The sequence below is a fragment of the Columba livia genome, chromosome 2 (assembly GCF_036013475.1).
Source record: "Columba livia isolate bColLiv1 breed racing homer chromosome 2, bColLiv1.pat.W.v2, whole genome shotgun sequence".
Taxonomy (NCBI): Eukaryota; Metazoa; Chordata; class Aves; order Columbiformes; family Columbidae; genus Columba; species Columba livia.
The window spans coordinates 140,117,801-140,144,235 of NC_088603.1; the positions used below are offsets into that span (position 1 = coordinate 140,117,801).

The following is a 26,435-nucleotide window of genomic DNA, read 5'->3' on the forward strand; positions in this document are numbered from 1 at the left end:
CTCACATACATTTATAGCAAAAGGCTCCTCACTTCTATCAGATCTTCTACCTACAAACAGTGAGTGTTACATGAAACAGCAGAACCCTCACAGAAAACAGCAGTGGCTGAAAACAGATTTAAAATGTGGATTTTAAAAACATGCACATGAACATTCAAGGATAATGACATTTAGCTTCCACAGTCACTGACGTGACTTGGTTCTTGAATGAAATTCAGCTCCTGCGAGAAAAATGAGCATCTGACAGAGAAATCAGACAAACCAGAGATGCTGACATTTGAACAAAAACTAACCACAAAGAGCTCCAAGTTTCACATTCACAAAAGACAACGTTTGCCTCTAGATAACCTGGTGATATTATCAAACATTATCTGGAGTTAACTGCAGTTTACTAAGAGATACCGTTCCAATTCAGTGGACTGTGATCTGGACAAACCTGTTTGTTTTTGCCATCTCCCAGCAAGACTGGATCAACGCACATACCTGGACATGGTGCCAGCTGCTCTTTGGAAAGTCCAGCTATCACAGCTGGCATCCTCTCAGCTGTAAGGCTTACTACCCAGGTATAAGTCTCAGGCTCTGGTCTTAGCCCAGACCTTTCCTCTGGCTATTAACACAAATTCAGATAATGCAGTATGTTTTCATGAGGGGGTGGGGAGGAAGGACACGGTAAACAAACTATTTCAAGATTCAAGAATGGAGTGTTAGCACCAGCTCCATTCTTTAGGTAGCACAGTACCACCTACAGTGAAGGTGAATCATCTGTGCAAGAGATTCATTTTTCCCCCCAAATATGCCATATAATACAGGAAAAAACTTCCACAGAAAAAGTACTCTTGACGACTGTTCTGCATCTGACTTGAAAAGTACTTTTCTAACCTTGTTACACTGCAATATGCGTGTGGTTTCCTTGCTACAGCTGAGACAAAAATGAATCATATGCTGTAACAGTGCCAAAATAGAGAAAAAAACCAGGTCCAATCGCTGTTATTGAAGAAAGTGCCCTATAAAAACCTCTGTTGCACATCTGTTTCTGTCATACAAAGGATCTACTCTTTCAGTGATCTTGAAATTTAACAGCTTTAGCTGAAAAAAGAAGGCATATAAAATGTCAAAAAAGTTACAGTAGCCTAGAAGTGAGACATTTTAATCAAATCACTTTAATATTGTTAAGTTGTGAAAATAGGAATTTTTATGATTTAATAATTGTTCAGAAGCTTCAAGTTTGATTCAAAACAGTAGATACTTCCACAAATTTTATTTACTTTGCAAATTGTTGTTACATTTCTGGCATATTGCCTGTTTTCAGTAAGGAGGGTTTAGACTATTCCCTAAACAATTATTCAACTCTGCATTAAAAACAAAAAACTGTAACTGAGAAGTCATTCCAAAATTAATTCTAAAGTTCTTTAAACTGCTCTTTCCTTCCTTTTTTTTCTCTCAAGCCTTTTTCCTGCTCGTAATTTTTAAGATCACCATTATCAATAAAGGTATTCATGACAATTCCCCTTCTGTACTTATTTTTGACTTGGATCCCACTGTTCAGCATGCATCCTCAAATCATTCTACCAACTGAAATCTATCAAATACTGGATTGAAGGAACATAAATGATTCCTCAGTCTTTTAAAGTTTCGTGCAACAACAGAAGCACTCTGCTGCAAACTTCTAGCCAGTATTATTAAAGGATCCTCCTTAAAAGAGAAAACTGTTGTCACCCAGCAAAAGAAAATCATGACCTTGTAGCTATCACAGCTGTATAACTGTAAGAGTTGTGCAACAGAATTTAAGGAAGCAGAAAAGCCAAGGAAAATCCAAAAGGATTCTAACATCAAAACAGGTAGAAAATGGGAAAAATAAATGCAAATAAACTAGAACAACAATCTGCCAAGTCAACTCACATGTCACAACACCGTGTCTGAAAAGGAATTGTTCTGTCTCGCATTGAAAGACTGTCGTTATTTACTTACACTAGCAAGTCCTCACTCAAACTGAAATTTATGCTGAGTGCAGCCTTCTTAAATAGCTGCTGGTCAGGCTGACATTGCTCCATACTGGGGAGATAACAACTACATTCAAAAAGATACCATTTTGTTTAAATTTTGATATAACCAGAGCCCACGCTTCCCCATTAGAGAAGTTACAGCAGCTTCAACTACACTTGCGGCTTTTCAATGCAACAGGAAAGAGTTTCTCAGCAACAACTAGCAAGTTATTAAAACTTAACAGCTTTCCCTGTCTGAGTGCAATCCCTCCCCTTTCTATTTAATGTCCTTTAAATGTAGAGTCAGAGAGCCAGCTCCTGAACCACAATCCTAGAGAGGACTGTGCTGCTGAGACAGCATGGAGGAGAGGAAAAGGAGAAAGACAAGAAATATTAAATGGGTGGAGTGAAAGATAAGCTATCAGAGAAGTCACAAGTCTCTACAACTCACACATTGAGGTAATATTGTTTATTCACTAATTTCACTTCACCAAGAAAGCCGACCTACCAAGTCTTTTTCTGGGAACCAAAACAATAACTTTTCTACTAAGTAAGAAGATGTTTAGTGTAGAATCAATTATTTCCCATAGCATATATAACTATGCTACATAAAAGTCCACTAGAGCCATGCCATACCCGGCAGCAATTGCATAGCAAGGCTGCCGTAATCACAAGTGCTAATGTGGTTATAGGAGACACAATCTCTTCCTTGTTCTGCAACTTTCCCCCCTGCCAAAGTCCTTGCCACAATAAATACATTATCTGCTTCTGACGTATAACATTATCAAATACTCCATGGATAACAGAGGCACACATACAATGCTACATAAAGAACTGTTCGGTCATTTAACAGTGTGCATATGAGTGCTCGGAAGTTAGGGATCCCAGAATGCAAGCTGTCCATAAAACCTAAATTCGGCATTCCCTATCCATACACTTGATTATGTAGTTGATGCTCTGGAAGGCAAAGCAAATGCTGGTCCAGTCCCAGCATGCATGATGGCTGAATATGAGTATTTGATCCTCATCACCACTTTCAGGGACACCGAGACATGTCTTCCGCTGTCCACAACAGAGACCCAACTACCAGGGTGCTACAGGCAGATGTGTAGACTAAGTGGGGCTGGTTGCTTCCCACCCAAGCAGCTGGCTACTTACTCCAAAGACAAGTTGCACATATAGCACCAGGCAGGTGAACACCACGAGGGTGCCCAGAGAAGCTGTGGATGCTCCATCCCTGGAAGTGTTCAGGTCAGGTTGGACAGGGCTCTGAACAACTTTGTCTAGTGAAATGGTGTCCCCTGCCCATGGCAGGGGGGTTGGAACTAGATGATCTTTAAGATCCGTTCCAACCCAAACCATTCTATGATTCTGTGATCCCAAAGGCTTGATCTGGCTTCTGAACTCCCTATAGGATCACACAGACATACTGATTTTTCTGGAGCTGGCCTCATTGCATGGATGGCTACTTCTTATTTCCCTAATAAACGAGGCCCCGTGACTTACGTAATGTACATTTTTTGCTTTACAACAACATTCTACAACCCTGAATTCACAAACACCACAGAAGTCCATAAAACATTTTTACCAGACTAATGGCTTCAAAAACATTAACAAATCAGTCTTCAGAGTACTCCTGTGAAATGTTCACAGTAATTTTGAAATGGAATATTATTTTTCCAAATTTGTGAGATGGGAAACAGACACCAAGGCCACCTGAAATACTGTAGGCTGCCCAAGTTGTAAAGCTGTTTCATGTTAGTATAGGTTCAAAACTTAGGCTGAGCACTGACAGCAGTAGCTACCTGCAGATCAACAACTCAATGTCTAAAGATGGGCACACAGGAAAACAAACCCCTAACTACTCTATACGGGCCTTGCCCAGCACCACATAAACATTCTACAAAAGGGGCTGCCAGAGACTCCTCATTCTAGCACTTCCTATCCTAAGTTTAAACCCCAGCATGCTCAAAAAAATGTCACTGCTGTCTGTAGTGATTTAAATGTTAACAATATTTTGTCTGCTGTTAGGGCACGAGAATGTTCTCTTACACAAATGTGAATAAAATTTAGTAATGTGCAGATAGCAAATGAGACCTAGGTAGCATTAGCTAGATGTAGTTTCTCTTTGAAACTTCTATCCCTGCAACAGATTGTATTAATATTGGCCAACGGGTTTCAAAAGATGAAAACAAACCTAAAAGAATGCCTTCCATCAAGGATACTACGGTCTGCAGTGCTTTTTGAACTAGGGGTTGTGGAATACATCTCTGTGGAGGAACACAAGAAACTGATATAAATCCATGCTCCTGCAACAGTAGACACAGGGTGGTAGCTTAGGGGGCTATCCACGGCTAAGCTTCATTTAACCTTTCCATCCCTCACTCCTTACTCACCAAACCCACTTGACACTGTCCTGGCCGAGATGTTGGCCAATAGTTAGCAGAGGTTAAAGATAACACCTGTGAACAGTCCCTTCTTTCCTCTGCCATTTTATTTTGCTGATGCTGAAGCTTGAGAGCCACAAAACTACAAGCAGGGCAGGAGGGAAACAACATGGAAAATGGGGAAAGCTATCATAAAAAGAAAACAGATTTGATCTAAAAAAGTTAAAAATAAGTTGTTTCAGTAGTTTCAGCTTTCATCACCCTCAATTTCCTCTATCCCAGCATGAAACCTTTTCTTCCTACTCTTCTGCCAGGCATTCACTTATGCCTTCCTCCTTCCTCTGTTGCCTCTACCCACCACCTTTTCCTCTACCCCCTCTGAACCTGAGGTAGGCATCTCCTGCTTTGTCTCAAGCCTCTCAACCTGGCAGAGAACCAAGAGCAGAGGAAGTATTCCTCCTCACTGGAGTCTCTCATTACTGACTTGATGTCTGGCAGCTGGCAGACAAAATTTAAGTATCTCACTAATTGCTACAATGGCTGAAAAAGTCTGGTTGTATGTGAAATATTCAGGAATTTAGGCACCACACCAACCAGTCTTTAAAGAAAATGCTCAAAGCCATTTTCGAAAAAATTTGTAATTCCTTGCAAGTTTTCACAGGGAAAGAATAAAAATTGATCAAGACTTCTCTAAGGAAAAAAAAACAACACCACACAAACAACAAAAACAAAGCACCACCCTAACAGCAACAACAACAAAAAGAAACAAAAAACAAACAAACAAAAAAAAAACCCCACACTAACCCAACAACCAACCACGTTTGCTCTAAACCAGACTTTAAAACTTTCTCAGAGCAGATGCAAAGGATTATATTTTTAAACAGTAAGAAACCTTTTATTTGGATTCTCAGAAACAATATTCAGTGGGGTTTTTTTGTTTGTTTTTATATCCAAGTTGAGCCACAAAACATAAGTGTTCCAGACAAGCTACATTCAGAATGAAATCTAATACAAAACCTAAATGCCTGGTTTCATAATGCAAAGTATAATATTAATCTTATTTATAACAGATACTGTCAGTTCAAGTATTGTATAGACATACAGCCATACACTCCTAGAAAGATGAATTCTTTGTTGCTTATGTGATGATAGCGGCCTAGTCAAAATTAATATCTACTAAGACCATTTCCACTACATCATACACTTAACATATGTGGAAGTGTCTTTCCAAATATAGTGCAAGTTCTAAAAACAAAGCATGAAGAGAAAGGAAGCATTGCTCTTATTTTACAGATAGAAGGTTGAGGCAGACAGATAATGGAGAACAGGACAATGGAGGAGTTTGCCTTGGTTGACAAGGACTGGGTTAGGGAGCAGTTAAGCAATCCAGATATCCATAAATCCATGGATCCAGATGGGATCCCATGGGTGCTGAGGGAGCTGGCTGAAGTCACTGCTAGACCACTCTCCATCATTTTTGCTAAGTCTTGAGAAACAGCAGAGGTGCCTGAGGACGGCAGGAAAGCAAATGTCACTCCAGTCTTCAAAAAGGGCAAGAAGGAGGACCCAAGTAACTGGTCCCGGGTTAGCCTCACCTCCCATCACCTTTTCCAGGGATGAACAGCTTATCCTTGGTGACATCTCAAGGCATATCAAAGATAAGAGGGTCATTAGAAGTAGCCAATATGGCTTCACAAAGGGGAAAGTCATGCTTAATCAACCTCATAGCCTTTTATGGATACAAGCAAGTGGATAGATGATGGTAAAGCAGTGGATGTGGTCTATCTTGATTTCAGTAAAATATCTGATACAGTCTCCCACAGCATTCTCGCTGCTTAACTGAAGAAGTGTGGACTGAACGATCGGGTAGTGAGACGGACTGGGAACTGGCTGAAGGAAAGAAGCCAGAGAGTTGCAGTTAATGGGGCAGAGTCTAGTTGGAGGCCTCTATCTAGTCGAGTGCCCCAATGTTCAGTACTGGGACCAGTACTGTTCAATACATTCATCACTGACTTGGATAAGAGAATAGAGTGCACTATCAGCAAGTTTGCTGATGACACCAAGCTGGGAGGAGTGGCTGACATGCCAGAGGGCTGTGCTGCCATCCAGCGAGACCTGGACAGGCTGGAGAGTTGGGTGGGGAAAAATTTAATGAAACAGAACCAGGACAAGCATAGAGTCTTGCATCTGGGCAAGAACAATCCCAAGTTCCAGTATTAGCCAGGTAACAGCCTGTCAGAGAGCAGCACAGGGGAAAGGGACCTGGGGGTCCTGGTGGACAGCAGGATGACCATGAGCCAGCACTGTGCCCTTGTGGCCAGGAAGGCCAATGCCATCGTGGGGTGTATTAGAAGGGAGGTGGTTAGCAGGTCGAGAGGCTTTCTCCTTCCCCTCTACTCTGCACTAGTGAGACCACATCTGGAATACTGTGTCCAGTTCTGGGCCCTTCAGTTCAAGAAGGACAGGGAACTGCTGGAGAGAGTCCAGCACAGGGCAACAAAGATGATTAAGGGAGTGGAGCATCTCCCTTATGAGGAAAGGCTGAGGGAGCTGGGTTTCTTTAGCTTGGAGGAGACTGAGGGGTGACCTCATTAATATTTATAAATATATAAAGGGTGAGTGTCAGGAGGATGGAGCCAGGCTCTTCTCGGTGACAACAACTGATAGGACAAGGGGCAATGGGTTGAAACCGGAACACAAGAGGTTCCACTTAAATATGAGAAGAAACTTCTTCTCAGTGAGGGTGACAGACACTGGAACAGGCTGCACAGGGGGGTTGTGGAGTCTCCTTCTTTGGAGACATTCAAAACCTGCCTGCACACACTCCTGTGTAACCTCATCCAGGTGTTCCTGCTCCACCGGGGGAATTGGACTAGATGATCTTTCAAGGTCCCTTCCAATACCTATCATTCTGTGATAATGTGACTTGCCACATTCTCACACAGACAATGAACAGAACAGCCTGACAACGAACAGAGGAGAACATGTCTTATCTCACCATTGGCCTGGGATCACATGAATTGTCACAGCCTCCTATGGCTGAGCATTAAGCCACAATAACTTCACAACTTGCACTCACTTGCCTGTACTCTAATATATGTAGCACATCAGTCCAGTCTCTCATCACCACGGCTATCCTTAAAAACATTTATAAACCCCACCACCATTTGGAGCAGAAATAAAGCATGCTTTTTCCTCCCTCATACATATCTCCGTAGTCTCTCTCAAATATCCATAGACTATAGCAGCACAGAAGTATTATGTTTCACCCTTTTATCCACTGCTCATTTTACAGTACAATATCCTCCATATGACTGACATCAGCAGAGAAAGAGCCCTTGAATTTTTCTTTGCTCAGCAAGATACATGGTCTGTAATGGTAGCCTGGAGGTATTTAATGTCATTCAAAAGTATGCCTTTCTCATCCTTGAAGGACCCACATATCTAGAAGAAAAGACAAATACTTGATAAAAAAAAAGTACAAAACCAATCCTAAATAACTTTATGAAGTTAGTAATGGAAATGTCATTAACTGCAATAGAAAAAGGTCGATATTTTCAGACGAAATTTTCTATAGCGAAGCACCTAATAAAACTTAATCTACACATACAAAAGCTCGCTATAAAAAGAACTTAAAACATTAAAGACCTTGCTTTTATTTCTCCAAAGTGAAGCAGTCTTCCCTAATTGACAAATAAATACACACAAGACCAAGCCTGCTACACTATCAAACTAATCCTGAAATACAAGTTTGAAAAGGATTTAGAATACTATACTACTGTAATCCCAAATTTAATTTTAAAAAGCCATTTAAGCAATTACTTCATTTGATTATGTTTTGTAGAAGAAACTGCAAACTTCCAACATGTCCTAATTCATAAATTTGTCAATTACAGCATGAACCACAACATCATGAAAAAATACCCTATTGAAAGTGCTTATCTTTTCCCAGGCATTTGTTTGAAAGAGAGGGGGTTTAACTGCTATGCAAGACATACTCTTTTGATACAGTTCAAAAAAATGACATATAAAGGCCAATCGATACTTTACTCAAACCTCATAAATCTTACAAGAACCTATTAAGTTGTTACCATTTCAATATGTGTCAAGATATTAGTAAACACGGGAAAAAACACACTGTTATTTCAATAATCATGAACATTCCTGACTACCAAAGTTCACTGGAACATAAGAATGGTTGCACTGGATCTCACAAGTACAGAATCCTATCTCCAGAGCATGTAAGACTCCATGGTGCAGATTAAGGGTGAAAGAAATATTCCACTGGGCCCATGTCCTAAACACAAACTCTTCATTTGCCAGACTGCTTTCAAATCCAGATAGACAATTTATCTCCCTTTCTGTATCTTCTAGCACTTTCTAAATCGCCGTCCATAAGTATCAGATTTCCCTTCTCAATGCTATGAATCCTGAAGTCAGTCCTACGTTAATGAGCTCAACAGCCTAATGGAAAACAGCTCAAAACCAATTACTGCTTTAAAAATCAGTGTTTAATCCGCTACTTATCTTACTGCATATCATCTCATTCCCACATTATGATAGGAGAAAAGAAGTTCTAACTTATTCTCACCTTTCTCAAATACGAACAGAATTGCCAACTAGAGAGATGCGAAGCCTATGAGGAGCAGGGTTAGCTGGGGAATCAAGTGCATGACCACAGACAGACAGAAGGAAGTACTGTATAAATGTTTGCACCATTTACAGCTACACAGAGCCACTTGTGATACAGTAAATTACATATTTTCTAGATTTACAAACAAACAGTTGAAGGATACATGTTTCTGCTTTTGTCAGTGCATTAGCAGAAAAACAGGAAATGAATCAGACTGAAATAATAAACCTTGAGAAGAAACACGATGAAATTTTTTGGTCTTACAAAAGATTCCTTCTTTTTTAAAGTGACAGGAACTTCAGTGCACAATTTGATCTAAAAACCACAGCTTCAATAGATAGTAGAGTAAATATGGATTGTTCAGTAAAACAAAATAAATCTGGATCTTTTTCTTTATTATGGCATATCACAAGTCTCTTCCACAGTCTTTCTGATGCATCACATTTTCAGTTGGCTCTTAAATAAATGGAATTTAGGCAATCTGCATGTAAGTGCACTGGCTGATGAAACACCAGCCAAGGTAAGACATGAAGGCTGCCAAATAAACATCAACGCCAAATTACAGTGAACCCCTCGTTTTCTTTCCAGCTTTGCCACACGACAGACTGTATTATGAATAAGTCTGGGCCTCTGTGTTACAGATATGCTGTGATACTGCATTTAAATTCTACTAAAACTTCTTTCAATGAACTTTAAGAAATAAGATACAATGACAATAACAAAAATTAACCTCAAGTTCTGAAGTCACTTTCCCATGCAAGTACAAAATTCTGTCATCCTTGAGCACCATTTCTTTTGGACTGTCTCATCTCTTACTTAAGCAGTTAAAAAAAAAAAAAAAAAAAGTTTAAAAAGATAGAGAAGACAACTATTGAAGAAAATGCACTTCCACAAAAAAATTAAAACGGCAGGCAAAAGCCTATTTTAACCCAGGATGTCACAGGACATTTTAAGACAGCTGTATACTTGCATATACAGAAGAACAACAGAACCAGGCTATAAGCCCTAGTAGACACCACACTAATCACTTGAATTTCAAGTTTGGACTAAAATACTTTTCCCCCCTATAATCAGAACTAGTCTACAGGGGGAGGGAGGGAAACCAACAAAACAACAAACAAACAGAGCTCCATCCTATGTGGGTATTATATGTTTTTTTGTCTTAATAATAAATTTTACAGCAAACTGACAGCACACTTTTTTCCTCACACGTAAAGCATTATTAAAGTTGTGGCAGTTGACGCTGGGGTTGGTTTCAGTGATTTAATCCCAGGCTGCAGGGTTCTCATGAGCACCTGCAGGGGTCAGAAAGGAACGGGGCTCCCCAGCCCAGTGCACAACTTCTGTCCTTCCCAGTCTCGGTTAGGGAGGGGACCTGGATTCCGCTACTCTGCATATTACTAACATCTCTTACATACCTGATCAGGTATACACAGTCAAAGCAAGTACCACACTTTGGCTCGAATGTGAATTCCCTTTTCCCCATTTTCTTTTACGGCATAGGTTGAAATAACTCCCTGCTGTTTGCATATTCCCCTCTGATTACATATAACATATAAAATAGCCCACGCTTTTTATCAAAAACACTGAACTAAAGAAAAACATCTAATATTGTAATAGCAAGCAAATAATTCAAAATAATTATTTTTACTCTTAATTGTATTTTCCCCTATTATTTTGAATGCCTCATAATACACTAATTAACTATAAACTAGTTTTCAACCACAACTGGTAAGAGGGAAGATTTTTAAACCAATACCCTGGATGTCAGATGCTCTGGTAATTCAAGAAGTTCTGCCTTTTAAAAAGAGTATTAGCACACAATTTTTGGTGAGGAATGCAAGTTCTCTCAAATCTAAAACAAGCTCATTAAGAGTGTTAAATGAAACATAAAATCTTGAAGTTTATATATAAATATACATTAGTTTTTCAGTTTTCTAACAAATATTTTCTTAAAAGAAAAATCTTTCCTAAAATACCAAATACAAGATGGAAAGCAATGTCCTTCATTATGATATAAGTATACTAACCTATTCTAACCTATTAAAAAAAAAAAAGCAGCTTGTGAAGAAAAGATTCCTTAAAAAAAAATTAAAGTAACTTTATTCTAATGAGACAAAGTACATTCTTATCTGGCTGTGACAGGGATTTTTTTTTTTAATAATTTAATAATTCTGACGCTATTAACATTTAATAATATGCCCTGATCAAAGGCGAGAGAAAGTCAGACCAATTACTGGGTTAGGAAGAACATTTGGTATATAAAACACAGTCCTTGTATTGATATGTAATTCACACCTGGTCTGGCCTGTCAATAAGTACAAAATATTTCGCTAATTATAGACTTGGAAAATGTTTCTCTGAACCTATCAAAAAACTGTGTTACACAGAGCTGAACTGATAGAAAACTTATAAATCATGTTATTTCCAGAAGTTTGCTGAAACCACTATACTACAGAGCATAATACTAAAGGAGCACACTTTAACAATAAGTTTCAATAACAGACCAAAGCAAAGGGAAAAAAAAAAGTATCAAGCTTTTAAAACTGCTCAACATACACTTACAAACAGAAGCGTGCACACATCAGCATCCTAAGGGGGTGAAGAAAAGCAGTCCTTACAGGTCAGATTTGCAGAAGAAATTCACGGACAATGAAATCTAAACAAGACAATGTCAGGAGCATTCTTACTTATAATAAGAACAATGAAAACAAATGGGTGTCTCGACACGTCTGAATAGTTGATCTGCGTGCATATATAAGCTTATTTGAAGATCAAATATCTGCAGGCATCCTAATTAAGCAGTCTTTGCCAATAAAAATTATTGTGTTTTAATTATATTCCTTAAGTTATGTCCTGGTTAAGCAGAGTACGAGAACAGACGCTATCTAGTCTGTTTTTGGGATACTCTAGGTAAGGAGCCATTGAAGAAGAAAAGACACTGCCCTGCAGCATCACTGCAGAAAAATTTAGCTGTATTGCCTCTTCTCATCCAGGGAGCTCATCTCCAAGGAGAACTTTTCTTTTTACATCACCATAATAAAGATAAGCGACAGATAATAACAAATCTAGTAAATCTTTTCCAACACTAATTTACACAATCATAGAATCACTGAGGTTGGAAAAGACCCTTAAGACCATCAAGTCCAGCCATTAACCTAAGACTACCAAGTCCAACACTAAACCATGTTCCTAATGCAACCCAATTTGAGGTGCCCTACACGAATAACTCTTTTCCTATGGAAGACCCAAGAGGAAAATCCCTGTAGATTTATCCATACGAATAAGAAAATGTAACAAGGTAAGTTATGTTTGGGTTTTATTCACTTGAGAAAGGAAAGTGAAGTTATTTCACTTTTGAGGGAAGTTCTTTGAAGTCAGGAGCTTTGCTATTTGAAACCATTTATTTCCTCCTACAGTTCCAAAGAAAATAGTTACACAAATACATTAGAGGAAGCAGGTGTATAATTTCATTGAAAAGCTATTTAAGTTTCTTTAAAAGGAACTTTATGTCAGCACAGGAGACCTTTCAAACATTTCCTTAAGTTACTTGCTAGAACATACGCTTTAGTATTTACCTTACTACTTTACAAAAGGAAAGCAACTACAGCTTGTTATTCCACAGTACTAGTAAGCATTGCTCTATGGCCATAAGCACAAAATTAAATTACTACAGTGCCAGGAAAACACCAATTCACTTCAAGTTGTAAATATATGAAGAAAATTCTCAACATCACTACAACTAAATGGTAAAATACCCAGGGACATGACAAGTTAAAAAAAAAAAAAACTAAATAAACAAAATTTGAGCTAGACTGCAGCATTCCAAGATACTTTGCCGTTTGTTTTCAATGCGCTTTCAGTTTTAGTTCAAATTTACTTCTCATTTTATAAATCAGTTATCACTTAAGTTACAGTAAGACCTGCAGTTGTTTAAGACTAATTAAGCTACATATAACTTTAAGAAATTTATTTCTGCAGGGAAAAATACATTCACGAAATTCTATTATGTGCAGTTAGATAGGTTGCAGGTTTTTTATATTTTAATATAATTTCCTCGAACAATACAAAAAGCAACTTGAAGTGGACAGAAACATGGCAGACAAGTTCTACAGGAATGTAAACAGATGTGAAGTTATTTGCCTGTATTTTAAAATGATGGATACTAAAGGGAATGCATCTTTTCCAGTGTCCAATGCAAGAAGCTCTGGTATAGAGGGGCTCTATGCTCAGTAAGGTTCACTACATAGTTTGAGAGTCCTACAGATGAAGTCCCTACTGAACTAGAAAAAAGTTTAAATAAATACAAGTAGTCGTCCATGCTGTCTCTGTCCTGCGTTAACCTACCCTGCAGCAGAAATTCAGAACAGGGCCATCTTGCACTCTTCAGAGTGAGGTCAGATGTTCAATTTAAACTGCCCATAGGACAGGTTTAAGCTAAATCTCCAGATCTGAATGGAAGCAAGGGCTTTCATGTCATTATACTGATGTCTATAGGTTATTAATGTCCTTTTCTTGGAATTTACTAAATAGGAGGTGGTAGCAGGTTTAACATTTTAAACCACTGTGGCTATTTTCTAAACTAACAATGTACTTACAACAGCAGTTGAGCTTCCAAAGTAGCTTGCTACACTATTCTGTGGGACTAACTCCCAAAAGGCAAACATTTACCAGAACTTACTCTACAGACCAGATACCATCAGCACATAAAAGAGTACAGCAGTCCTACAAAAGGCAGCAGCAGGCTTAAAGCAAGGATGGATATAGCACCTCATGGTTAAACCACAGATGTTATGGGGGAGGAGGATGTAAGCAGACAGTCAGATTAAGTCAAATTGGAAAAATGTAACATGCTATTGAAAAAGAAACTAAAGTAATAAGAAATTAAATGCATTGTGACTCACTTGATTTTTACAGCTTAGTAAGTCACTTATCTGAAAAGACAAGTATTTCTTGTTAAAAGCAAGCCTGGTAACACTATTATTAAGAATGCCTGACACTTCCCACTGTAACATCCTATTTCCAAAGCTGCTTAGAATCTTCTGAAACAAACTAGGCTGAAAGTTATATACGAAGATCTTCGGCTCTCGTATTTCAACCAAACTACTTAAGACAACAACAAAACCCCACACCTCAAAAAATGATAACACTTCAATGAAGAAAATTATCTTAGAAAATAAAATAAATCAAAAACTTAGTATTTTCTCAGAATTTTAATTCTGACCTATGTATCTGGGATATACATTTTATCAGCCTTCCAGCAATGTGAATATAGCCATGCTTGCAAGTTTTGGGGAACAGAAGAAGAAAGATACATGCTTTTCAGCAAAAAGTAGAAATTTTATCTGCAAAAATCTCTCCTGAACTTGATTCAGCCTCAAACCAAACTTAATCTTCTTTTCACTTCCAGGTGCACAACATGCTGTATCAAAGTACCAGACCAGTATTATTCAATATACTCATCAATGACTTGTATGTGGTAATAGAGTGCACTGTCAGCAAGTTTGCTGATGACACCAAGCTGGGAGGAGTGGCTAACACACCAGAAGGCTGTGCTGCCATCCAGCGAGACCTGGACAGGCTGGAGAGTTGGGTGGGGAAAAATTTAATGAAATACAACCAGGACAAGTGTAGAGTCTTGCATCTGGTCAAGAACAATCCCAAGTTCCAGTATTAGCCAGGTAACAGCCTGTCAGAGAGCAGCATAGGGGAAAGGGACCTGGGGTCCTGGTGGACAGCAGGATGACCATGAGCCAGCACTGTGCCCTTGTGGCCAGGAAGGCCAATGCCATCGTGGGGTGTATTAGAAGGGAGGTGGTTAGCAGGTCAAGAGACTTTCTCCTTCCCCTCTACTCTGCAATAGTGAGACCACATCTGGAATATTGTGTCCAGTTCTGGGCCCCTCAGTTCAAGAAGGACAGGGAAATGCTGGAGAGAGTCCAGCACAGGGCAACAAAGATGATTAAGGGAGTGAAGCATCTCCCTTATGAGGAAAGGCTGAGGGAGCTGGGTCTCTTTAGCTTGGAGGAGACTGAGGGGTGACCTCTTTAATATTTATAAATATATAAAGGGTGAGTGTCACAAGGATGGAGCCAGGCTCTTCTCGGTGACAACCAATGGTAAGACAAGGGGTAATGGGTTCAAACTAGAACACAGGAGGTTCCACTTAAATTTGAAAAGAAACTTCTTCTCAGTAAGGGTGACAGAGCACTGGAACAGGCTGCCCAGGACACATTCCTGTGTAACCTCATCCAGGTGTTCCTGCTCCGGCAGGGGGATTGGACTAGATGATCTTTTGAGGTCTCTTCCATTCTGTGAAAATAAAGCTAAGAAGCTGACTTATCCTTTCCAGGATCTCACTACTATGTAACAGCAATGTACAAGATAATCTAACCAAATGTGGAAGCAGCAGGAGAGAAAAGGACTAGGGGGAGACAAGCAGATGAAAACAAGAATAGATATAGCCAAATCTTGCTGAGACATGGTTCTGAGCAGCCTGACCTAAAAGCAGCCCTGCTTTGAGCAGGATCTGGACTCCATGCCCTTCAAAAGTCTCTTTCAATCCCAACCATGCTGGAATTCAAACAACAGTTGAGGTGGTGCCTGCCAGAAGGGCAACTGAAGTCTGCACCAAAACAGGAACAAGATGGCTAAACAGACTCCTTCACAGAGCATAAGAAAGAAAAACATAAGAAAAAACAGGGATTGCAGAGCGAGGAGACCAACAGTTGTTCAGGGAAATAATCTGGGAATTCTAGCACAAGTAACAGAGACAATGTATCTCATGAAAATACCAGAGAGACAGGAGAACTGGCTGATCAGAAACACTGAAAGAAAACATGATAACAAGCACGGGGAGAAGATACCAGAGACTCTACAAGGAGTGGCTGAACTGGGAAGAAGAGAGGAAGCATCTCCAAGTGACAGGAAGGACACAGACATCAGATTAGGTATAGAAAAGAATGTGCATTTAGATTTGTTAAGATATCTTCCTAACAAAAATCGTAACTCAATATGAATAGGATTTAGAAAAAAACAGTTTTAAGTACGCAGAAAGTAAAAGGTACATTGGTGGTGACAAAAAAAAAAAAAAAAACAGCAAAAGCAGCTTATACTGTCAAAGCATGCCTTACTCTAGCACTCATCCTCCAAGTCCAAAGACATCCACAAAACTCTGCATAAGCACACAGATCATACTGTCTAGGGCTGATCCCTATAAAGCATGGCAGAATATTATTAGATACCACTAGCTCAAATAGCAGCGGCCTGCCTAGTGAGTAGCTTCCAAATCTGCTGATATGACTGCAATTATTATTTTTAACAGCTAGGAAACAGCACACAAACTACATCAGAAATAACGTCACCAAGTAAACAGAGTTAAGCCCTGGAGTTTGGAAGTAAGTGCTGAAGTACACTACGATGCTTTAATTGCATGGCTTTTATCCCTTTCCTTCCTGTAGGATCTTTGCCAGGTTCACACTTTATCAGGTCACTACTCAGTATTTTGTTTGTTCTTACTCACTGTGCGCTCATTAAAAACCAACCAAAAACACCACCACAACAACAAAACAGACAAACCCACACCCCCCCAACCCTGTATATAATACTACATTATAGTCAAATACCATATTCATGCCACTGAAGTAGCACGGTTGCCATCCCTTTTAACAGATTAAATATTAAGGCATATGATCAAGGATTAATTTATTCACCAAACTCAGGTGCCTGATCTGAGATACCCCAAAATTAAATTTATTTCAGGCTATGTTATACAGAAAAGTATATATTGAAAGATACCGGCAGTATTGTGTACACACACACCAACACTCCTCCACCCTAAACCAAGAAATACCACTGATACTACATAGCCAGGATTCTGATGCCTTCGACAGGCAAGAAGAAAATATTTTCAGTTTTCTGGTTTATTTGCATTATATTCAAATGAGACAATCACCCTTGAGACCAGGTTTGTTGCTACCCAACATAGATGGAGTCCCTAGTGGGCAGGGCAAATGCATTCTGAGGAATGCTTCTCTGGGGAAGAAACAAAAAAACACACAGCTGTATAATATAACTAAGAACTATACCTTAATAAAGCTAAGCACAAAAGGCGATCAAACTATGGTTACTTCTTCAACCTGAATTCTGGCATTTCTTAACAATTGAGAATTTGACCTGAAACCTTAAAATGACAATAAACTGCATGCACTGGCAGAATCGATTTCACTTTATTGACATGTGCAACCCCTCACACTACAAAACAAGGGCAAATAAGTCAACTAATTGCTGCAGAAGCCACACCTACCTGTCTGTAGTATTTCTAGTGCACACATTACCATGGTGTCTGAAAAACAAATTTAAACTTCCAGCACCCTAAAGGCATCTCCCTTGACTTTACAACAGTTTTTCATTACACACACTCTTAAAACCTGAGCCATTCTTCAACTACAAGATGCACTGTTTTGCAGAATGCCCATTAGAGAACTTAAAGTTAATGCAATTCCATATTGAGTCAGACCATGCATACTCAAAGCCATACTTCAGTCAACTGCTTTCATGACTTGACAGTCATGTGATAATGAAGTTAAATCTAATAACCTCCCCTTTTTGAAGGAAATCAAATCACCAAAGCAAGGATTTAATCTTCTTCACCAAATATTCCAAACCCACCCATATTCAGTTACTAGTTTACAGTAACACTGTACAAACAAAGCACACATTTCAGAGAGCTGAACTTTAAATGTGATTAGTTCTAACTTCAGAAGGACTACATTTTAGAGAGTTTCAGTACCTACACTGCTTTTTTACAGATAGAATCATGAGCCTACTGAGGCTTCCCATAGTGTTGTATTTTTGTTCACTTTACTGCCAACTGGAAGCTCCCTCCTTTCAGAGTTCTGATTTGTTCTCTGAATGACTTCTAGCACAACAGAACTATTCTGCCTACTTAGCGGTGTGTTGGTATGCATTTCAGGAGGAACACCAACCATATCAAAATACCTATTCGTTATTACTTTTACTTTTAATCGTCATAGATGAACAGAGGCAAATTACAGAAGGTTTAAGAGAATCTGTCCCACAAATGCAGCATACTGTGGCTTCACAGCAACTGTGCATATACCATTTTCTGTATAATGGCTTTAAAAGGCATACAGTGCAAAGATCTTCACAGCCTGTGGGATATAATTTAGGTTGAAACGGTGACTTCGAAATTAGTTGTTATGCTTAAAACAAAAGGGTAATATTGCATGACCTCTGAGATAAGAAAAAGGATATTGCCCTAAAAAAAAAAAACATACAGCAGTACCTCATACCTCAGAAACAAAACAGAAAAAAGCAACAATGAAAACAAAACCATGTCACTGTCTCATATTTTACTCAAACAACATTTCTTGGTCTAGATCCAGCCACGATATTATGTTGAGTAGTGCAGGGTGTAGGAGGTGGGAAGAAACCGTTTTCGCTGCTTAACGTTCTAGATAAAAAGCTGAAACACTGCCGGGCAGGACTAAACAGGATGCTTCTATTTCTTAACCCACTCCCCAGCAAAAAACACCTCCTTGCAAAGCTTCAATTCAACAGCAAAAGATAAGTTCATCTGGCACGTCACATACCTTATCTACTAACTAAATTAACACTGAAAACAGGGGAGCTTGTTCTTCCTTTCCCAAACAGGCAGGCAGGCAGCATGTAATCCTAATAATCTTAATTCTTGCAAGGCATGGTCTTTCTCTTTGTTTATCTTTGCTCTCTTTTCATTAGTTAGTTAATTTACTACCTAATTCATCTTGGAATAATCTTTAATTGTTAATAATGGAAAGACTCGGGACTCCTGTGCTGAGCTTAGTGTTCTATTCTTACCCTGGCTGAATTTCTGCCTGGTGTCAGGTCACACGAAGGCAAAGTCTACTTTTCTGCAGCTCTGCACCACTACCACAAAGTCCAAACAAAAGCATACTGCCACATAAAAGAGAAAAAGGAGGCAATAGCATATAGGAAGAGGAAGAAAGGAGGGGGGAAAATAACTAGTCAGGTAGGAACTTGAGAAGGAAAATACTTATGGTCACCAGATACAAACAAAAAACCCTCAGCCCAAATAGAGACAGCTTAAAACCACAGTGGTGTGAAATCAGGAGAAATAGTGAGCACAACAGCTTTGCAGATTTCTTCTCTGCATCGTATCACAAAGAAACTTGCACTGAATGCAGAACCCTGCATTTCAGGAAAGCAACAGCCTGGCTGCACAAGCTGTAAGTGCTAAAGATCCCTTTGCTTAAAAAGGACCTAGAAGTTTGATACCTCCATCTCTGACCCTGAGCAAAAGGGCTCCTGGTCTCCCAAGATGTATTTTTAGCAGTGCCATATAAAGGAAAGCTTGATTCCTTTTTTTGAAAATGCAAAGTCAAACAAAAAGTAAGTATCAGATACAGCTTCACAGGTAAAATGAAACTGGAAAGGTAACGGCTCTTCTCAGGAAACTGAAGGTCTCCTATTCAGGAAAAAAAAAATTTCTAAGGCTTTATTCTGTTTATATTTGACTTGAGACAGAGGAACACAAAGTTAGAGGCACCACCATCAGGACACACAGCGAAGTCGTCTTTGGTAAAAAATATTTTTCCATACACATTCTAAAAGTCTTTATTTAGCCTTGAACAGGCTTCATCTTACAGTCACATTTCTTTTTATTAATCACCATATTAGATGGCTTATTACGGAAATACGAAAGGCAGACCTAACGTAAGACACTACCCAATGGCTGACTAGAAGAAAATGTTTCTCAGCAGGCTTCACCTTTGCCAGCTGGATGGTCTCACTACAACCACTATTTTATTCCTACACAAATGTTATTCCACCATAAGATGTTTGAAGGACAACTGGATGCTCCCTTTGTAAAACATTTTGATATGAAGGAGAAAAGCCGAACAGTATGTTGCAACAACCACTCTGACAGCATCTTCACTTACTATATACACTCCTCACACAGACATTAATACTTACTAAAACATTTAGTGTCAAGATACAATTAGATCTTGATACGAGAAGCGCTGCAGCACTGAATATGGGCTGAGCACATGGCCCTCAATTTCCAGGTCATAAAAAGACCCAAGCACTCATCAACTATCTCATTTAGACAGAACAAAAGCCTTTTATTTCCTATAAAAGGTATAAATGTTTCTTCCCAAGAGATAGAGTTCCAAATGAGGATACTGCAGAAGATCTGCCAAAACATCCCTCCCCTCGCCCTGTTTCACTGAAATATACTGTAAATTCTGTGCAGCATGTACTTTCAGCAAAGGAAATGGATGAATGATGCATTTAGGCATGGCACCATCAATAACCTTTTCCTCTGGAATGCAACCATTATGGTGCTAAGAGAGACTCTCACTTGACTAAGAGCAGACAGTTAACAAGGCTATTTAAAAACAGGTGCAGCAACATTAGTGCTGTGACATCATATCCAAAATGCTAGCCAGACAGCACTGGAAAATCCCCACGCCTCGACTAAAACCTTTAGCTCCACCTATATCTCCATGGTTCAGTAGATGCTCTGAAGTCCACGACCACTTCAAACTCCCTACAAACCATTTCTTGAAAACATGCACAAGGTGAACTTGTCTCACCAGCAGTCGTACACAGCACACCAAACGTTATAGCTGGAATTGTCTTACAGACTAAATATTTTCAAATAAAAACAGAACTTGATTAACTTGATGTAGCTGGCAGAATTTGGTTTTATGTGAAAAATCTAATCATTAACTGAGAAAACTAAACCTGATACTTTTATTTATCGAGAATATGCAGCATCAGTGAAACACAATGAGAACTAAGCAACATGATTCTTACTGCAGACAGTTTTTCTGGAGTTAGTCCTCTCGCTGAAGCAGTTCTTCATTCACTAAAGGAACAAATGAAAGGGACAGCCAGAGGCTCCAATTTAGAATAAGAGCTCTAATCTGCCTTATGGGAGCGGCTAAAGGACCTATGGAAAAATGTTTGTTTAACAGTAATTTATCTCAACTATAAATGGAAGCAGAACAGAACTGACATAGCCCCACAATGACAGTTTGTGCTGAACAATAACAGGATACTTGCATTAACAGAGTTGTGCTCTACTTGAGAAGCAAAAACAAAACAAGTAACTATACCAAATTGAATTGGTACAAACATTTATTTCTGCAAGATGCCCTTCAAACATCTTGCTGAAGACATCATTAGGGGATATGCTGGCCTCTGAAGAGAGGAAGTTTTAATGCCTGAGGAAACACCTGTGTACATATAACTTTTATTTAAGCTCATTTCATTAGGTCTCTTTGCTAAGTTGCTTTAGGTTAAATCAACTCTTTTATCAGCTTTCCAGACTGGTGCAATACATCTAGATGTGAAGTGAACCTGCTGGAAACTTGCCCTTCAGAAAATAAAAAAAAAAAAAAATTCTACAGCTATTCTCATCCTGTAAATGGCAACTACAGTTGTAGTGCTCTGGCTATCAGCCCAACAATATACCAATAGCCACAGAGCAGATGACTGACTTCAATCCACAGTTTTTAAAGTCTATAGTAATCGTCCCATTGCAAAAAAGTAATAGAAGCATTCGCACCTTTTCTTATTCCATGGACACAGCTCAAGGTAGGTTTATTCTGTTTAGAAGTGTGCCACAACTTCCATGGAAGTGAAGCAAAACCGACAGTAGAGGCCTTCCTCACTGCCCTTAATGAGGAAAGACCTAAGTGTGGTATCACAAATGACAACTCACAAGTCAGCTTTTATGGGGCTATTCTCTCTTCTCTGAATTTTACTGCCTTTGAAGAACATTGCTTTGTTTTGGAACCTTGAGTCAGTATCTGCACTATGAGAAAAAAGAAAAAAAATCCCAACAACAAAAAACAACAACAACAAAAAAACCACCAACAACAAGAAGTAGCCCATGCCAGAGAAGGGCCAGCAATCAAACTCAAGGTAAAGCACATTTATGCAGTGGCTGAGAATTGACAGAAATGAAGAAAGAAGACTACACTGCCTTATGACTCAGATGAGCAAAGTCTCTTATACAAAGTCCCTTCTCATCAACTAGAAAATCTGGGATAATGAGGGGAACATTAGTTTACAGAACTTTGGTAGAAATTTGCCAATTCATAAATGTCAGCAATAGGCTAAATACCTACTTATAAAACTTATCACAAAGCACTAAGAAATAAAATTGGTAAAAGAGAGTCCTTGAAGATATCCTTCTGAAGTAACCTTCAAGTAAATACTCAAGAGGGAAGACTGAAATTCCACTCTGAATTCTACTCTTTAGTTCAAACTCAGTTGTTTATTTGGACTTCTACTTCTTTCTGAGCTAAAGCAGAACACACACTATCTGAAATCTAATCTATATACACAACACGAAAAGGTTTCACTTTTCCTTAAAGGTTATTTCACTGACGATATAAGACAAACTACGAGAAATGAACTAACATTAGACTAAATCACAATTAAAACTTCAATTTCAGAGAATCAGGAAAAAAAATAAATAAAGGAGGCAGTCTCTTCCATATTGTTCCTATGTGAAAACAAAAACAAAAAACAAACCAAAAAAACAACAAAACAACACACTGCACCAAAAATAATATACTGCAACACTACTATCAACAACCAGTTCTCTAAGACTCAATGCTACTTTTTACCTTCTTGGTGGAAGCCTACCTCCAGGTGCAATACGGATGCTTTTAGCAATATAAGATCCAACACCATTCTCAGCATGTTGAAGCTGTGTTATGTACAGCAATTTATCCAGCTACGCATCTTCCATCAGTTCACACAGAAGGGAGAATGGAAACTTAGAGCTAAGGCAAATGCAAAAAGAGAAAAATCTGAAATCAACTTCTCTATGAATAAGCCGGTATTAAAATTAGTATTTTGTAGTCCCTGAAAGAGCATTCGCTGACCCTAAGAAAGAATCAGACTGACTCACAACTCAGCTACAAAACAGAAATCGCACTAAGAGTAAAGCCTAAAACATGTACCCATCAACTCGTTCTAGTCAGGTATTAAAATTTATTATACTAGGCTGGTATGTGGCATTTACGTCCAATCCTGAAAACAAATCAAAGCTAATTATGGATATCCGACCATGGGCCAGGGTAAACTGACCCCATAATGGAGACCACAAGCTTGGCTAAAGGCCATGAGAGGACAGTGGTGCAGAACAGTGTCTTGTACTTTAGAGTTCAAACACCATCCTTAGCACTTCCAAACCAGGATTCAGAAGTCTTGCGGAAAGATTTAGGCATCTTACTTTGTTTGCCTGGCAAGTGGCAGGGGAGGCACCTTTGTGAAGAATACTTTAATAAGCATAAGTATAAAAAAGGCCCAAGCAAAACGGAAAAAAAAAAACCTGACTGGTTAGGAAGAACCATCTACCCACTGAACAAATGCAGTCCGAATTTTCTGTCATGGGGAACAGTAGCTAAATGCTGTTAATTATTAATAGAAAAATAAAGTATGCACATTTTCCATCACAAAAGGCTCTACACAACTGCCAAAAGAATTCAAGGGTTTGTGTTCTTTCACAGGTTGGTAATATTCACATAAAACAAGTTTTCCTAATATTAATGCTAACTGGGAATCCCATAGCTAAATGAGTTTTAACAGCTCATTTACTAATGGAGAGACCAGGATTTGTAAACATTACAAAGGTAAACAAATATATTTGTCAAGTATCTTACTTGCTCCTGAGCCTCAGCTAGCATAATTAATCAAAATCTGATGATTGCTCTTTATAAGAAATGTGTAATTTGTTTGGTAGATATAAAAAGAAAACCACACATACACATTTCAACCCTCTCTTCTATAAATGATGATCTGATGTCCTCAAACTCAAAAACAGCTGACAACATAAACATAACAGCTAGAATTCAGCATTTTAGAAATGCTGAATTGTGTAAAGCACAGTTGAAACTCTGCAATACTTCAAGAAATATGCATATAGAGGAGTTACGCATATGTAAGCCTTTTACTGAACTCATTTCTAAGAGCTGCATTATTGCCATTATGCAAAAGTGGAACTTTCATTTTCATTTACTGGACCAAACAGGCCTAGTTCACATGCAATAAAAAAGTGCTTTCTTGGCTTTATGAAAGCTTTAAGTACAAATATTTAAACAATGTTTGCACTTAAATAACGGTGAGATTTTGGGAATTGTTAAGTAATGTTACACAGTCATCATTTCTAGGCATGCAAATCAATTACATTAGCTGGGCAAAACAGAATTTATACTTGAGTTTGACCTAGATATTAAACTGAAAACCTTATTTTCCAAGGAACTTAGTAAAAACCATTCCTTCAGATACTGAACTAGGGTTTTTTGGCCACCAAAAAAACTTTGAAGAAAAAATTTGAATTTAAAAAATGATTTTATTATTAGTTTTGCCTATAGAATTAAATCCTGCAAGACTCCTTTCCCAAACTGCCCCTTGCTTTTTAAAAATAATGTTGTCCTTGATGACAATTTGAGATAAAGCACTAATGAGTAGCAATGCCAGTGACAGTATTTTAACAGAAACAAGATTTGTTGTGCTCCTCACAGGGAAATGCTAGCACATTTCCAGTAAGCGACCACAAGGGCATAAAGGCTTTAAACTTTGGTTTCTCTGCTCAGCAATAACTGCATTCCACTACTGTCCCTTTTGCATAACCCCTAACTCTACTGCACTAATACCCTTTTAGCAAAGCCGCGTTTCTTTCAGAGATCACTGGAGGAGGAGAGGAAGAGGTAGAGGGACACCTCCCATTTGCCAACCAGCACCTCTTTAGCTCTCTTAGATGCACACCGGCGTTCAGATTGTTATTCGTTATTCCGTCTTTGCAAGACGCGCCTGCAATAGTTGCAGTGTGTATAGTACACTGCCAGATGGAAAACTCCCAGCTCTGCAGAAGGACCTGTGCAAGGATGCTGGCAATCACCACTGCTGGTTTCCCTCACCGCCCTTCCAACCGAGCTGTAATATCCTCGGTCACCCCAGTACTCTCGCTCCTACGATGCACCGGATCCAGGGTGGGCAACAGAGCACAGAAAGGCAAAAGCGAAACTCTCGATGGGCAGACGCGGGATCCCTTCCCCCCGGACTGCACCGAAGGCCCGGGAGCTGCGTGCGCTGCTTCTCCCGTGCCCCGTAAGTTCAAGCGCAAGAGTTTCCAGGGCCCGGCCGGCGGCCCTATGCCGCTCCTGGGCGGCCAGAGTGAGGCGCCCGCCGAGGGGCCCCCCGCAGCGCCGCGGCCCACCCGGGCGGGTGGAGGGCGGCAGCACCTCCCCGCACAGCCCCACCCGCCGAGGCCAAGCGAAACCCACCCGGCGGCTCCCCCGCCATCCAGCTCCCAGGACGGGGGGCGGCCCGGGCCCCCCTCCTCCGCCACGGTTCGGGGCGGGACGGGCCCCTCGCTCAGCCCGGGGGGAGTCGAGGGGAGACAATGGGCACGATGACTTCACCCTCCAGCAATGTGAGGAGCACCGGCGGACGCCGCCGACTTCCCCCGGGGCCCCGGGAGACCCCTGGGCCGCGGCTCCCCCGGCCGCAGCGGGAACCCACCCGGGCCCTCTCCCACCCGGGCTCGGGCCCCCGCCCAGAGGCGGCTCCGGCTCGAAGGCACCGCTCCGCCCCCCCACCCTTCGCTACGCTCAGGGCGGCGGCTGCCGGACGTGACCCCAGGAGGGAGACGGAGACGCTGCTGCCGCTGCCGCCGCTGCCGGCCCCTTCCGCGTCCCCTGCCCCGCCGCGGGCCCAGCCCCGATACCTGCGAGTCGACGGGGGAAAGCGCCGCCGTTCCGCCCGCCCGGGCCCGGCCCCACGCAGGAAGCGTCTGTGTGTGTGTGTGTGTGTGTGTGTGAGGAACGGAGGGGGCGGCGCTGCCGGGGCGGGGCGGGGCGGGCCGAGCCCGGCGGCGCGGGGCCCAGCCCGGCTCTGCCCGCGGAGGGAGGGAGAGAGGGCGGCGCCCGGGCCGTTGGTTTCCGCGGCGCGCTGAGCTCACGCGCACGGCGGTGCCGCCTCCTCGCCCGCGGCCGTTGGGGCGGGGCGGGGCGGGGCTCGAGCTGCCCTCAGGCACTGCCCCGGCCGCGGGGCGCTGGTGCCCGGGGGCTCTGCCGGGGCGGCCCGGTCCGGCCCCGGGGGAGCTCGGCGCCGGCAGGGCGAGAGCGCTGTCCTCTCCCCGGTGGCGGTCAGCAGGCTGGGCCGGTGTGCGGAGACTCCGCAGCGCTGCCGAGAGCCGCGACAGCAGCACAGAGCAATCATTACCATTCCGTGGACTTCACACCCATTGAAATATAAAAGTGCAGGGCGAGTAATGAACTGTTGAGGCATTTCAGTAGGGTCACGTCGCTGAATGCTGATTCACTCGCCCAAACGGCAAAGCACTGATTGCATGCTGTAAAACACAGGCGCTCTTCCCGCCCCTCT

At 40.7% G+C, this 26,435-nt stretch overlaps 1 protein-coding gene across 4 annotated transcripts in view; it reads right to left on the reverse strand.

Annotated features, from left to right (window-relative positions):
* RNF19A (ring finger protein 19A, RBR E3 ubiquitin protein ligase) overlaps nt 1–25,983 on the reverse strand; it is a 61,216-nt gene extending 35,233 nt beyond the window's left edge. The window contains exons 1-2 of one of the 4 annotated variants that reach the window (XM_065054103.1): nt 25,777–25,983; nt 22,689–22,828 (exon numbers count right to left, since the gene is read on the reverse strand). The gene's annotated coding sequence lies outside the window, so the exon portion shown is untranslated. Of the gene's footprint in view, nt 1–22,669; nt 22,829–25,333; nt 25,656–25,776 lie in introns of those variants that run through there. The other 3 variants (XM_065054104.1, XM_065054100.1, XM_065054101.1) reach the window with 3 other exon arrangements.
* Between the last annotated feature and the right edge of the window lie 452 nt (nt 25,984–26,435).